Genomic DNA, 11,937 nt, shown 5'->3' on the forward strand with positions numbered 1-11,937 from the left:
TCTTCAAGGCCACCTGCTGGAGTCTGAGAGGAAACCAAGGTGCAGATCAGAAATAACAATAGCAGCCAATGGCGAACCTCACAGTCAAACCACACTTATGAATAAAGTATTTTTGTTTGCTTGCTCTGCAAGTTTAGCGAACGTGTAGACAGCATTTTGAAAAATTGTATTCGGGAGGATGCCTATTCCCAGCTATTGAAGACCAAGAACAAAACTTTTGTAAAACAGCAAATTTGGCCAGAGCAAAACTTCACCTTATTTCTAGGCACTGCTGCAGGTTCATCCTTTGGGTAATGTGTTTCTGCCAGGTAGGATACCAAGGAAGCAGGCATTTTTCAAAGCTCTAAAGTGCCATAATAGAATTGTAGTTTCAAGATTGTAGGTCAAATTCCACTCGGTTACATACTGAGCTTGGGGGATATATTGCAAAAGTACTCTCAAACAGTTGTTTGAATAAAAGCCAGGAATTCATCGTAGTAGTAATTCAGGGCCTCTTTATTCATTTTCCACACGAGCGACTCTAAGAATGGATGCAGAAAGCAGAACTCTTACAAGTATACTTCAAAAAGCTCAATTACAAGAGTCTAAGTAGGTCAGGGGTACAGAGTTTCTGCCTTTGGAACAAAAAATGAAAGCCTCTAATTATTTCCTTACAAACACCCTATGGGCCATATTTAATTTAGCTCCACTGCGATTTTGGTACGACTCAAGCCCATCTCCTTGGCTAGACCTGCTATGCCAAATCCATAGATTCCTTTTCAGAAGCAGTTTTCATAAGGCCCCTGATTAAGCAACAGCCCAGTTACTTCCCAAATAATCTGCTTAACGGAAAAAGGTCTAATTCTGCTCCAGGAGGGAGGAACAGGCCATTCCTGGCTTGCTATTTTACTTTTTCCTGCCCTGTGCTCCATTTTGTCACTACTTGCTGAGAACTAATGACTCTGTGAGCCCATTTTACAGTAAGCGTGCATCTCTGTGCATGCAGCAAATAAACGCCTGTATCAACACTCGGGCCCTTCTCTGATAGTCAATATGGAGTGATGTAATATGCATGGAGGTGAGGGACAGAACTGTATTCAGCAAACCATGAGAACAGACACTAGAAATGCACCTACTGTGTACACATGCAAGCCCAGTATTAGCTGACTCTCTGATCCTTTGCATGCATACCCATGTATGGTATGTTCTCAAAGTCTCCTGTGAGCACAGAAGGAAGGAGACAGACCCTTGTGGAGACACATAGAGCATGATGAGGGATGTACTTCTCTTTCCCAGCCTAGTTTCTCCTGCCCCTGCAGCCAAAAGAAGAGCCTTGCTGTTGGTTCAGACCAAAGACCCATTTAGTCCAGCACTGTGTTGTCACAGTGGACAACCAGATCTCAGAATCATAGAACTATAGAGTTGGAAGGTATCCCAAGGTTCATCCAGTCCAACCCTCTGCAATGCTTATATATATTTCCATGGATGCCCATGGAAAGCCCCACAAGCATAAGATGAGCACAACAGCACTCTCCAACTGGCCATACATGACCATCATGTCTAGTAGCCATTGGTACTCTTATCTTATATGAACCTCTTTATATATCTCCCTGGAAATTTTGCAGGGTGTGTGTGTATGTGTATCAGTTTTACAAGTTTCCAACTGGCTCCCCAGTATGTTCCATGCTTTTTCTACTCTTTACCCCCTGAAGACCTTGGGTCATTTCTGAGTTAATCTGAGGGGAGCTTGGGAGAGCTCATCCATCTCAATAGTCACCTGACAAACAAGCTGGCTACATGGTTGGCCTTGTCTATGAATTGGTCTTAACTCCCAATGGAAAGTCACAATCCAGCCACATTTCCCCCCACTTATTTCAATGAGAGGGGTAAAAAGCATGCTTAATTCTGCTGTGTTGAAATAAATGGGGCAGAAAAGTGCTGGATTTTCCTCTAGTTTGGTTGATTCCTGTACTAGTTTGGCTTTGCCCACTGTCCTAGCAGGGTGAATAGCCTCAGACCAAATATTCTCTTTTCCTTTTCCAAAATGCTCAGTGACAACCCATCACTTCATCTTTTCCAGTTGGAAAACATGTTAAATAATGTATTACGTTACAATGATTTTATGTCACACTCTGAAAGCCTGATGAGTGCAAATAAACAGTATTCTGGGTGTCAGAAAATCTGTACCGAACTCTTGCCGAGAAGGAGGAATACAGGTAGCAATTAGTAGGTGGTAGTAGATGCCAAGATGTTTCTTGAGGCTTGAATAGAATGTACTTTTGGAAACATTTACAGTGACTGACACTGTTGACTGAGTATGATCAGCCTGAAAAATTATTTCGTTAGGCCTCGTAATGCTTAGGAGCATGCTCTCCCCTCCAGACCCCCAAGAGAATTAAACATAAATTCTAACAGCTTGTAAATGCTTTAGTATTCCACTTGCCCAAACCCCAGTTCTTGCCAAAGCCTGGACTTCACATAAGGGAGCGTGAAACACCTTTGATCCTCTTTTTCACCATTTGTGCTGTGCTAATGTTGTTAATAATGCCAGCTACTACATGGAAGAGACAGCCAAATCTACATTCCCACCAATGTCAGCTTGATATTTTCATTACAGATGACTATAGAAAATCCAGATTAAAGGCTTTGAATCTGCTTTTAGTTTCCTTTAAAAATGAAGGAGGGAACTGAAAGCATCAGATAGTATCAGCAGTACTGTGGAAATGTTGTAAAAGTGCATAACTATTTCCTCCCCACGCCTTTCTCCAGTCTAACTTTCCCCCAGAGACATTACTATTTGCCCTTCGGATGAAAAATAACCATAGATGCATGTTTTTCCCAAGGGGGGATAGGAATAGGATCTGGGGGCACCATTTAAAATGGGAAAATGATACAGGTCTAAAGGATTTACCTGCTCATCCTGGCACAATAATGCTAATCCAGTTTGAGATGTTAAACAGCATAGGATTTAAGAAGAGACTGCTTGGACACTGAAGTTGTCCATCAACAATTAACACCTGGGCAGCAGAACAAGCAGGCACAATGGTCAACATTCCCCCCACTATGGCAAGCGCACCAGCAGCCACCCTGTCAGGCCTGCTGGAGGTGGTGGCCGGCTGGGCCTTGGAGTTCCCTAACCTATTGGTATTGGGGGACTTCAACATCCATGCTGATGCCACTCCCTCCTCACAGGCTCTGGACCTGGTGTCTTCCATGGTGACACTAGGGCTCTCCCAGTTTGTTTCGGGCCCCACACATCAAGCAGGCCACACGCTGGATTTGATCTTTGGCGTCAGTATAGATGTGATCATGTTTCCTTCGATGAAGGTGCCATGGTCTGATCACTACGCTTATTATTATTATTATTATTATTATTATTATTATTATTATTATTTTAAATGCTGGGAGGGTTTTAAAAAATATAGATTATTCCCACAGTTGCCATTAATCTACAGTTTGAATTGTACAATCCCCAAAATTGCACCTCATACTTCCCATATCATGTGTTTTAGCTCTCAGTGATGTCTCCATTGGAGAATAAGCAGCTGAGGGGTGAAAGATTTCCAGGCTTCCAGGAAATATGATGGCTGCCGATGCAAAAGAAAAGCAGCCATGGGAGCTTTAGAAATCAGAACAAAAATGTATCAGGCACGAACTCTCTCTCCCTCCCTCCCTCTCTCTCTCTCTCTCTCTCTCTATATATATATATTTGTGAACAGCAGTTCAAAACAAATCTGAACTTTTAAAAAATCCTTCAGTAGGCCCATTAAACCTAGTAGAAAGTTTAAAATGACCACCATATATATTTATTTCATATATGAGAGAGATGTTTTCTTTTATTAGCTCTGCTCCAGCACAGATCCAAAAGGGGGATTTCAGAAACTTCAGGCCTGGTCTGAGTCAGTTTATTAGGAAAGAGGTTTTTTTTATTGCACTACTCATTGTCTCCCTGTGGATATATAGATTGATGCTGTTTTTGTCTCTTTTGTTTTCTTCCTCAGATGCAATGTATTCCGTGCTCTTATGGTGTGTTTTTTTAATCTCCAAAGTCAAAATAGCTAACTCCCCCCCCCATGCTCATCCTACCCCCATGTGAAAATAGTGCACATCTTTTTACAATCAACAATGAATGCAGCCCATCAAGCACTGCAGTGGCGGGCCCCTATGGATTCCAGGCATGTGGAACTTACCCAGAAGCCATGCTTGCTGGATTGATTCCAACATATGTCTCGTTCTTTGTTGTGGAATTGTAATCGCAAAAAGGTATCAGACAGTATTCCAGAAATCCATGAGCTTTCTATTTACTACAACACTCTTGAGTGTGCTTTAACAATTACATCTGCAAAGCAGCCCAGGTGGTTATGTACAAGGGAGCACACAAGATGCAGGGCATGGGAAACTCCAGGGAGATTAATGCACTATTGTTAATTATGATCATCATCACTTTAAAAGGTGGGACTTGTTACGGACAGCGGCTGGAATCAGCATGATCAGCAATGTTGTGATAGCTCTTTTGTCCGAATACACACAAGGGGGAATGCAGTGATACTTTTTCTGTTTTCACTTTTAGATGCTAGTGGAAGATTGGGAGGGATGAAGCATTACGGGAAAATTAAACTTAAAACTCAGAAACAGAAAGGTTTTGCAATGACTCTACCAAAAGAGCATGGATACAGTGAGCACATGCACATGTTCATAATGTACGCCATGAATGTCTTGGGCCGAGGGAATATTTATGTGTTAATACGGATATGGTAAATGTGGGTGTCAGGGGACTGCCATTGGCTCAGAGGCTAGGAATAGAAGGGCAGTTATGTTACAGGGAGCCTCCGAAAATCTTGTGAAGCGGTTCCTCTTCCAGGAGGGGAAGAGGTGCAAGGACCTCTAGTGGGGAAGAGGTGCAAGGACCAGAGGATGCTGGTGCGAGCCTTAACACTGCTCCTGGGCAAGCCGGACAGGAGGGAAACACGCCCTTGCCATCGCCCATCCTGCGCAGTAGCCTAAGGTGCAAAGAGGGAAGGAGAAGGTTGGGGGTAACAAAACTCTTATGTTGGGGGAGGTCCAAAAAAAGACCACTCCCGGATTCTGCTAGCGATTGAGCCAGAAATGAGCTTTGGAGCTCTTCATTGTAAATAGTTTGCACCAAAATAAAACCTGTAAAACACAGGTTTGGAGTCCTGCCTGGTTACTCTCGAGCAACCACAACAGCCATCTGACAGTGGAGAAGTTTGATATGATCACTCGCAAGTGCCCTGCCCTGCAGTGCACAGCCTGGTCAGCTCCCTGGTTTCCTGTAGAGCTCTGGGCTATGAAGCAAGTAGGGTGATGGCTAAAACCAAGTGGCAAGTTAAATAGCAACTATGACTTAACTCAAGCAAGGAAACATTTTTGCTTCTACTTTTTGGCAATGATGGCAGCAAAGCAAGCTCACTTTTCTACCACCACTGAATGCTCAGGGAGCTGTCCAGCAGAGCTTTTTTTTTTTTATGAGTGGTGAATGAGTTTTTAAGAACAGACACAGGAAAGGGTGTTCTGGGTGGAACCCTTGGAAACGCTTGGAAGACAAATTTGAAAGGCGCTGTGAGGATAAGGTTGCTCATATGCCTTCTGAACTTGATGCGGATAGTGATGGTGATACAGATCCAGTGGAGGTGTCCAGAATATCACCTAGTCATTTTGCTTGGGAATGGTTTCAGTCAACGCAGCCCAAAGATGTGGATACTCTGCCAGCTACCTGAATTCTTAACCCTTGCATTTCTTTCTTTATCTCGGTGACTTTTGGTAGCATTGACCATGGAATCTTGCTGGACCAGCTTGGTGAGGTGAGAGTTGAGGGCACTTCGATAGGGTTGGTTTCAGAAAAGGGCGTTGGGTGTCTTCTGTTTGGCTTCATAGCACTCGTGCTGTGAGGTCCCACAAGATTCCATCTTGTCCCCCATTTCCTTTGACTTCTGAGATCAGAAGCTGGTTGCTTCTTGTAGCAGAGGATTTGAAGTAATATGCCATCAATATATTAATGGCACTCAGCTCTATTCCTCATTGTCCTTTGAGTCAGCTGAGGTTATGCAAGTGCTTTACTGGTGCTTGGATTTAATAACAGGCTGGATGGGACCAATACACTGAGGCTGAATCCTAACAAAGCAGAGGTGCTGGGGATGATTGGTTTCAATTCCCAGGAATTAGTTGTGCAGCCTGTTGTGCATGGAGTTGAACTTCCCTTGAAGCTTGGAGTTCCTCTGGTTGCAGCAGTGTCATGCAAGGCCATTGTGACCTCAGCGGTGAGGAGTGCTTCCTTGCATCAGACAAAAGTCCCAACTGGTCCAGCATTCTATTCCCACAGTGGCCAGCTAGATGCTTATGGGAAGGCTGCAAGCAGGATATGAGCACAATAGAACTTCCTTTTTTATGTTCTCTAGCAACCGGCAGTCAGCAGCATAGTTCCTCTGATGCTCAAAGTATTGCATAGTCATCATAACTAGAAGCCATTGGTAGCCATTCCTCTTTTGAAGCTGGTGACCATCTCTACATCTCGTAGGTACAAAACTCAAATCTCTTTCCTTTTTCCCTGGCCAAGTTTAAACAGCAAAAATGTCCTTGCAACTCTCCTTGTCGCAGTGGCTTTATTACAAACCCCATACTGGCAGATGAGTGGGACATATTCCAGAAGTCTGAAGTAGCTGCCTAATGGTCAGCTTAATGAGCCATTGTTGCCACTGTGAATGATCCAGCTACCAAGTCTACTTACTGCAGGGGCTACGTGATTAAGAAAGCATGTCAGGAATGCTATCTGCAACCTGTTTAATTTCTAAAAACTGAAAACATTCAGACCATTAAAGCTAATGCCACAGAATGCTCCGAAGTTCCATTATATATGCACAATGGAAACAAATTGTGATAGCTGTAGGGTACTGTACTTTTGAATTTCTTGCCTTTTGTGTGTATTGCCATTTATTAGAGTCATTAGGGTTTGGGGCTGAGAAATACCTTGGCACAAAGATAATGAACTCACAAGATGTTTCTAATGCAGAAAGAATACTGGGCATTTGTTAGCAGGAAAGCTGTATTACCCCTAGAAACAGCCAAAGAATGAGATTACTATTTCCATCTAAAATCCAGCTGTCTTGGCAGTAACAATAAAACCTTGTTCATATTCCCTTGACTGGGAAGGATGCCAGTGTGCTTATGTTGTCTGTTTTCACTGCAATATTTCTGCTTTGCTTAAGGTAAAGGATATCATCTCTGGCTACAACCGTAGAAAATTTAAATACATAGGAGCATTTCTCATGAAAGTTTTGTAAGTGTTCCTGAAATGAAGGCCATAAAACACCTGAGTAAAACATGAAAAGCTCTTATCTTCACACAGATAGGCACCTCGGAACTGACTGCAAATGGAAGCTGTAGACGAGAAAATTACAGTACCTCATCATTTTGTTTTCAAACTGAAAAGGGGGGTTTATAGGAGAGAGATAGGAAATATTGGGAGATCTCTCTTAGATACACTACAAAATGCAGGCCACAACATTCCTTTTCCTCAGCTTGTAGGCTGCTGCTGCCAACCCATCTTCGTGGCTCTCCAAAGATTAATCTCTGCACTGGGCTTTCTTAGGGGATTAGACAGCCTACTCATTTATCCAATTCTCATACTTCTTATACCTGGCATCTCAACCAAATACCTGCCCGGTTAAGGTAACAGTGAGGCTGGTGTTGGCATCATGCTGTACTCATAATTCATATGGTTTTGACTATACCTATGGTCCTTTTCTTTCTTTCTTGCATATCTCTGCCTACCTTAGATGGGGAAAAGACTCCTGTGTAGTGATGCCATAAAGGAAACACCTCACCGCGTGCAACATGTGTGTGCACGATCATGTAAAACAGGTGGGGAACCTAGTGCCCCCCAGATTTTCTTGGGCAACACATCTCATCATTTCTTAACATTGGTAATGCTGCTGGAGGTTGATGGGAATGGGACAGAATCTGGAGCACAAAATGGTTCTTCTCCCCTCCAGGAGAGTGCATTGGGGATTATTTTCAGGGCTACTCTACTAGGTGTTATTCTGCCCCTTGTCAAATATTCTTATTTGGTTTCAGCTCTCCCAGAACACCAACAAAGTTTCAAGCATCTGCTGTTATTTTTTAAAGCGAATTTTTAAACACATTTTGTTGTTGTTGTTGCAAAAAGCAGGCGTACTTTATGTGGGCTTCCTTTAAAGACAATTCAGAAACTTCAGTTAGTACAGAATAGAGATGCCAAATGATTGATTGGTTGGGGGCTAAGCATTCAGAGAATACTATGCTGATATTACATCAGCTCTATTGGTTACTTGGTTGCTTCCATGTCCAATTTAAATACTGCTGTTAAAGCACTAAACTGTTTTGGGCTTTTTGAAGGGCTGTGTGCAGTCATATGAACCTTATTAGGTCTTGAGATGAAGAGGCCAGGCCCACAGGACCATGGGGACAAGGGACAGGGCCTTTTCACCGATGGCCTCAAATCATGAAATGCCTTCTCAAGGGATGTATGTTTAGCTCCTTCAATGCTTGTTTTTAAATGAGGCTTACAATGCAGTTCTAATTGGGAGGGGGAGTGAAGGTGGGGAATGAAGTGCTGGATAATCTGGCCCCTCAAAAGTTCTACCCACTTCTGCAAGTCAGCAGGACATGGGGGCAGGGGAAACATAGAATCATAGAGTTGGAAGAGACCACAAGGGCCATCGAGTCCAACCCCCTGCCAAGCAGGAAACACCATCAGAGCACTCCTGACATATGGTTGTCAAGCCTCTTTAAAGACCTCCAAAGAAGGAGACTCCACCACACTCCTTGGCAGCAAATTCCACTGTCGAACAGCTCTTACTGTCAAGAAGTTCTTCCTAATGTTTAGGTGGAATCTTCTTTCTTGTGTGTCCGCTTCTCTGGAGCAGCAGAAAACAACCTTTCTCCCTCCTCTATGTGACATCCTTTTATATATTTGAACATGGCTATCATATCACCCCTTAACCTCCTCTTCTCCAGGCTAAACATGCCCAGCTCCCTTAGCCGTTCCTCATATGGCATCGTTTCCAGGCCTTTGACCATTTTGGTTGCCCTCCTCTGGACACGTTCCAGTTTGTCAGTGTCCTTCTTGAACTGTGGTGCCCAGAACTGGACACAGTACTCCAGGTGAGGTCTGACCAGAGCAGAATACAGTGGCACTATTACTTCCCTTGATCTAGATGCTATACTCCTATTGATGCAGCCCAGAATTGCATTGGCTTTTTTAGCTGCCGCGTCACACTGTTGGCTCATGTCAAGTTTGTGGTCAACCAAGACTCCTAGATCCTTTTCACATGTACTGCTCTCAAGCCAGGTGTCACCCATCTTGTATTTGTGCCTCTCATTTTTTTTGCCCAAGTGCAATACTTTACATTTCTCCCTGTTAAAATTCATCTTGTTTGTTTTTGCCCAGTTCTCTAATCTGTCAAGGTCGTTTTGAGGTGTGATCCTGTCCTCTGGGGTGTTAGCCACCCCTCCCAGTTTGGTGTCATCTGCAAATTTGATCAGGATGCCCTTGAGTCCATCATCCAAGTCGTTGATAAAGATGTTGAATAAGACCGGGCCCAAGACAGAACCAACCCTGTGGCACCCCACTAGTCACTCTTCTCCAGGATGAAGAAGAACCATTGATGAGCACCCTTTGGGTTCGGTCAGTCAGCCAGTTACAAATCCACTGAGTGGTAGCATAGTCAAGACCTCATTTTACCAGCTTCTTTACAAGAATATCATGGGGCACCTTGTCAAATGCCTTGCTGAAATCAAGGTAGGCTACATCCACTGCGTTCCCTTCATCTACCAGGCTTGTAATTCTGTCAAAAAACGAGATCAGGTTAGTCTGACATGACTTATTTTTTAGAAATCCATGCTGACTATTGGTGATCACAGCATTCCTTTCTAGGTGCTCACAGACTGTTTGCTTAATGATCTGCTCCAGAATCTTCCCTGGTATTGATGTCAGACTGACTGGGCGGTAATTATTTGGGTCCTCTCTTTTCCCCTTTTTGAAAATAGGGACAACATTTGCCCTCCTCCAGTCTGCCGGGACTTCGCCTGTTCTCCAGGAATTCTCAAAGATGACTGCCAGTGGTTCTGAGATCACATCTGCCAGTTCTTTTAATACTCTTGGATGCAGTTCATCTGGCCCTGGAGACTTGAATACATCTAAACTAGCCAAGTATTCTTGTACTATCTCCTTAGTTATTCTGGGCTGTGTTTCCTCTGCTGAATCATTTGCTCCAAATTCTTCAGGTCGGGCATTGTTTTCTTTATCGGAGAAGACTGAGGCAAAGAAGGCATTGAGGAGTTCAGCCCTTTCTGTGTCCCCTGTTTGCATTTCACCATCCTCTCCTCCGAGTGACCCCACTGTTTCTTTGTTCTTCCTTTTGCTACGAACATACCCATAAAAGCCTTTTTTGTTGCTTTTAAGCTCTCTAGCAAGCCTGAGTTCATTCTGTGCTTTAGCTTTTCTGACTTTGTGTCTACACGTGCTGGCTATTTGTTTGAATTCCTCTTTGGTGGTTTCCCCCCTTTTCCATTTTTTGTACACATCCTTTTTTAATCTTAACTCAGTTAAAAGTTCTTTAGATAGCCACCCTGGCTTCTTTAGGCACCTTCCATGTTTCCGTCTCATTGGTATTGCCTGAAGTTGTGCTTTTACTATCTCCCTCTTAACAAACTCCCAGCCATCATGAACTCCCTTTCCTTTTAGTATTACTGTCCATGGGATTTCACCCAGCACTTCCCTAAGTTTTATGAAGTCAGCTTTCTTAAAGTCAAGAAATTGAGTCCTAGTATGCTTGGCTGCTCCTTTCCGCTGTATAGTAAACTTCAGTTTCTCTCCATTCACAAATAGTTGTTTTTTTCCTTAATTTTCCCTACCCCAAGTGAAACCAGTGGAGGAATCATCTACAGCAGCTCAAGTCTGCTGTTAGTGACAAGCCTGATCCTGAGGACCCTCAGAAGAATGAAGGAGCTTTGGATCCAATAAATCCAAAGTCCCTCTTGCCCTGCCTTCATCTGAGCCCTTGAATGCACTGTTTTGGAATCTAATCCTATCACTGGAAAACTATCACTGGTGCTTAGGGAAGGGAGCAGTGGTGGATTTACAGGGAAGTGCAATATGCACAGAACTAAGTTCCAATTGGCTGAGAGCCCTCCAAGGATACCTTTGAAATATGACTACAAACAATGAACCGCCATTGCTGAATTTTAGTATTTTCAAATGTTGCATTGTTTATACTCTTTGCTGACCGGATTCTCTTTACAGATTCCCATTAAAGTGATTACTATCTGTTGATGCTACAGCCACTCCCCACCCCCTTTACATTTTGGTGGAAGAATAGCTGTGAATCGATGTATCATGTGGCTGGCTGACAATGAAGCATTGTTAGCCCTACTCAGACTATAGCAATTGAAATTAATGGGCCTAAGTTAGTAATGTTCATTAATTTCAATGGGTCTACACTGAGTAAGACTAGCACTGGATGCAAACCAATGAGTTTGTGTTTCAAACTGAAGTTACTGTTAAGGGAGCTTCTTTTGAAATACAAAGAATCCTCATGGGGTAGGCAAATGCACTCTGTGCATGCTCATGCCATTTATTTCTGAGGCTCTGTTCAGCCAAGGCTAGGTGGTTCAGGCAAGCACGGTAGTTCTTTTATGGATTCAAAGGCAATTAGCATGCTTATGGGTAAGAAATACAAAATTTATTAATGCAGCAAGCATAAACATAACAAGGCACATAGGCATCTAATCAAACAGACGCATAAAGCATATTGCTCTGTAGTTAGGCAAAACTAAAAGAAACACAGTGAACAGCATACCTCATGCCCTTTCTGTTGCTGCCAGGGAAAATAAACCCTTACTGCTGAATTTAGTGTAGAATATACATAACTATGCATTTAGATCATTTTGTGCAACAACTGT

Source organism: Podarcis pityusensis, assembly GCF_964106645.2.
Source record: "Podarcis pityusensis genome assembly, chromosome: 3".
Taxonomy (NCBI): domain Eukaryota; kingdom Metazoa; phylum Chordata; class Lepidosauria; order Squamata; family Lacertidae; genus Podarcis; species Podarcis pityusensis.